Source organism: Pyxicephalus adspersus, chromosome 3, assembly GCF_032062135.1.
Source record: "Pyxicephalus adspersus chromosome 3, UCB_Pads_2.0, whole genome shotgun sequence".
Taxonomy (NCBI): Eukaryota; Metazoa; Chordata; class Amphibia; order Anura; family Pyxicephalidae; genus Pyxicephalus; species Pyxicephalus adspersus.
The window spans coordinates 11,116,176-11,120,807 of NC_092860.1; positions in this window are offsets into that span (position 1 = coordinate 11,116,176).

A 4,632-nucleotide genomic window follows, 5' to 3' on the forward strand; every position below is an offset into this window, starting at 1 on the left:
ACTCCCTTCTGCCTGCCTGCAGCCTTCACACTCCCATCCATGGCAGGGGGAGGAGAAAACCTGGGACAGGCAAACCTGCTGTCCAATCACAGCTTAGGCTCTCTATGCAAATTAGCCATTTGTTGATAAAGGGCAGCCAGTAAGCTGAGGGAGCCTGGCAGCTGGCTCTGCCTTCTGATTGGCTGTTGATCATATATAGAGCGTGGATGCTGCAAGACTTGATTCAATTGTTGCATGGAGTGAGAGGACAGAGAGCTCATTCAGAGAAGTCTGAAAATAAATATATCAAATGCTCCACTAAAGCGAATCTTTAAATAGTGAGAAACATTCAATTAGTGTGAATATATGAGTGAAAAATAGGCTGAATGCAGAATTGCAGAATTTCTACAAAAACCGAAATCCCTGAAAATTCACTGATGTGCTCCAGTATGGGTTGGATAAAGGAGAGGAGTGAAAGATAAAGGGGGGGAGGCAGATATATTTATCCAGACCCCAAAACAAAAATGTCACATAGCACCCCACTATCCCACCCCGCTGACCCCCAGAGCACTTTCAGCCCATTTACAACATCTACCCAGTGTTTGGTGATTCATTAGGAAGTTGTTCCTATTAAAGTCTATGGAAAGGGTTAAACACCACTAAAATTCCATATGGAGCTGCAGGAAAAAGAAGTTGCAAATGCAGCACCTTCAAACACCTGTGCATGCGGTGACACCATTCCTATATTTCCAGACTTTTTCTCCTTTATATTCCACAAGTGTCAGTAACTTCCTAACCTCGGTGACACCACTCACTTACTGTACTGTATCTATGGAGGAGCAGCAAAGGGTGGAAGATGTTCTGAGGGCCACAAAGATAATTTAGAACAATTTAAATGAGAAGGCATTAAACAGAGGAAGTAATCATCTGAAACTTCCCTGGCAGGATCAAACAGGTTTTATTATACCTGAACCCTTTTAATTGTATATTTAATGGATGAAAGGGGAGCAAATAAGAGAAGTTCATTTTTGGGGTTTACATCAATTTTAGGATCAGTTGTAATTTATGAAGTGAAGGCTCCACGACAGCCACAAGAACAGCCAATCAGAATTAACTTGAACTAAGTCTGAGCTGTTCTGATTGGTTAGTACACATTTTTTTCAATCTTTCTTACCTTCTTCTGTCATTTTAAACCATAACTACTTCCCCCAACTCCATATCTCCCCTCCTATTGTGTGAAACTTCCCCCACCTCCTAGATTGTAAGCTCTTCAGGGCAGGGTCCTCTCCTCCTGTGTCTGTATTCGTCTGTCACTCGCAACCCCTATTTAATGTACAGCGCTGCGTAATATGTTGGTGCTATTTAATAATAATAGTAGAGGTTAATAAATGTCTCATTTCATTAAATGATATCATGTATATGATACAAATCCCCCCATGGTCCCCCAGTACCCCAAGTGACAGATCATCAAAAAAAGCAATATTTAATAACAATTTGCAGCAATAAATTATTTTTTTTCTAACTCATAACTAAACTCATTTATAAGTCGGTGCATTATATACCGCCTGTCCGCAACCATCGTCATCACCGCCGTTCTCCGCTGAGTTTTAATTCAGCTCAGCATGATCAATATTGTTCTCTGTAGAGAGTAAAAAAAAAAGTGAAATAATTTAATGTTGAGATTTTAATCTGAGTAATAAATTCGGGGGCCAGGAAATCCAATAATGAGCCGAATAATTGAAATGAGAGAGAGAAGGAGAGACAATGACTTGTTTGGTAAATGCGGAGGATTTGTATGCAAACTGAGCTTTAAGTGCAGGGGATAAATCGCTCCATTTAATAATTTAGTGCCGAGGTCGGCCCTCTAAGTGAGTTTAGTGCTGGCAATCAATATGCAAAAGGCTTTTTGTTTTTTTTTTTTTGCCCCCATCGCCTTGTTTTTTTTTTTTGTCTTTTCTGTCTCAAGGGCTGGAGAGCTTTTTAAGTTGCAGGCTGGGTGAGTGCAGCTGCCCCACTCAGAAGATGGATGTCTTTAGAAATGTACAATTATTTATCTAACATGTCCATTGAGAAGTGACACGTTCAATATGCTGCATGCATGGGGGGCCAGATCTGAGGACCCGGGGGTGTTTATGGAGAGAGACGAGTATTATATGGCTGGACCCCCTCCTTTCTCTAAAATGTCTATACATATACAAGCAGCACGGTGGCTCAGCAGTTAGCACTTATGCCTTTGCAGCGCTAGGTCCTAGGTCTGAATATTGGCCAGGACATGATCTGCATGGAGTTTGCACATTTTCCCCGTGTCTGAATGGGTTTCCTCCCACATCCCAAAAACAAGCAGTAAGGTTAATTGGCTTCCCCCCAAAATTGAACTTAGACTACATTAATGACGTATGACTATGGTAGGGATATTAGATTGTGATCTCATTTGAGGGACAGCTAGTGACATGACTATGAGCTTTGTACAGCGCTGTGTAATATGATGGCGCTATAAAAATACTGTGTAATAATAATAATACATTGGCTGTATATTGGCCAAATATCTGCAAAGCCTTCTGTTGAGGTTCAGAGCAATAAAATTTGTGGCTGAAAAACCCTAAAACTAAAATAGTTTTATTTGCTCACTTTGATCTTTTAACAATACAATTCAAAGTGTTAAACCCATGTTACCTACCTGTCCCCATTGCCTGTCAGAGTGCCAGCATCTCCGCTATCTTTCTTTCTGATAGATCTTTGGCTACCTTGATTGGCCAGATTGCGGTGACGTATCTGCCGCGTAGGCGTTCATTCCCGGCATGTGCAGGGGAAGCCGGGATTGCTGTGTATTCTGGGACTCCCTGTCCCTTGATATATTTTTGTATGTGAATCAAATATAACACTGGGAGATAATTACTTCATTCCTCACATAAACCGGCAGCATAATATCAGACAAGGGCAGGTAATGGTTTTTGGAACTTTACTGGGGGCAGACAAGGAGCCATTCACCAGGTGAAGGTGAAATCTTTTGGTTTTGTTTCATCTTTAAAAGGAGGTGAATGAGCTGAACAAGATCTTCTGAAAAGGATTTTTCTGAGTTTCTTGTAAGGAAACTTAAAAACACAGTGTGTGTGTTATCTGTCTGCCCCATGATCTCACATCTGTCTATTGGTTTTATCTTTTGTGGGGGGGTTAGTGATTGGGGAGGAAGTTGTACCCCACCAGTAAGTGGACGTAGATTTATTGTGGAGGACAAAACTTTTTAGCTTTAGATGGAATGGAAAGAGTTAATTCTCCCCTTCAACCTTCTCTTCATTCAAAGCGCCCTCCAGCATCCCCTTCATTAACTCTGCCCTCCCCTTCATTAAATTTGGCCCCCAACCTCCCCTTCAATAAATCTGCTCACCCCTTCATTAAATCTGCCCCCCAGCCTTCCCTTTAGTGTTGCACACTTGACTGGCTCCTCTCCTGTACTGAAATTGCTTACTCTGATTTCACCACACACTTACACACTCACACAATGTGCATCAGAACCTGCAGCAAATCAGATAGAGCCCTCCTCATTTCCTGGCTGGAGGATGTCCAGAATCATCTAGCCCCTCCCCATTATGACTTCCATGACCACGCCCCTTTCATTCATTGGCTCCCTATTCTTTTAATCATAGAGGCTCAGCATCACATGTGTTACACAGCTTCCTATTTTCTGGAACAACCCCCTGTTGGCCCCTCCCACAACCATGATCTGCCCACATTGCATGCAGAAGCAAAGAGACCCAGTGATGTCAATGAGTGTGTAATGAAAACAGATTTTATTTATTGTCATTCCATGTAATCAGGGCTGTTAAGAAAAAGAAAATATATAATCAGTGTCTGTCATGGCTTGGTGAATTTTCTGATGGACAGGGTTAAAACTCCTGGCGGGTATACTTTTCCTTTCCCTTGTTACACCCCCCCTCACTTTTTCCTACAGGATATTTTCCTAAAAATAAGGAAATACTCATAGAAGATCCATAAAATATTTTTCTCTTTATAGGTCACATAAAATATCGTATTTGCGGTCACGACAACACAGGAAGCGTCTGTTTTGCGCGCGGGAGCGGCGGCCTCCTTATTTAAACCCATAAACGCGAACACGTTTTATAGTATTTGTGAACGTGACACCACTTTGCAGACAGAAGAAAAATACGTATAAAATAACCACAAAGCGCGTGTTTTCCTAAACCTTTTTCCTTCTTTTTTTCATTGCTGAGGTGAAGGCAGCGACTCGCCGTGAAACGCGCCAGCCTTGCCACTCGGGGGCCAGCAGGATGAATTGCGGTGTTTTTATAACCAGCGCCAGAACCCTGCTGAATATTCATATTATAAAAATGTAAACACTCCGCTGTAAAATAGATGCGCTCCACGCCGTTCCATTAGTGTTAGACAGTTCTATAATTAGATTATGCCGCTTTAATTATTGCGTTTTTATGTCCAGATTGATGAAGCGCTGCTCAGTTTAAATCAAATTACTGGCAGCTTGAAGAGGGAATCCGCACAGATGTTGCTGGCTCGAGCTTTGTAGGGAAGGATTTGGGATACGGGGGCCGGGATCACACCTGGCCACCTCCACCTGCGTTAGGGTCACATGACTGGGCTGATGTTGGCAAATCACCCGTCTGGTCTGTGCAGCCATTA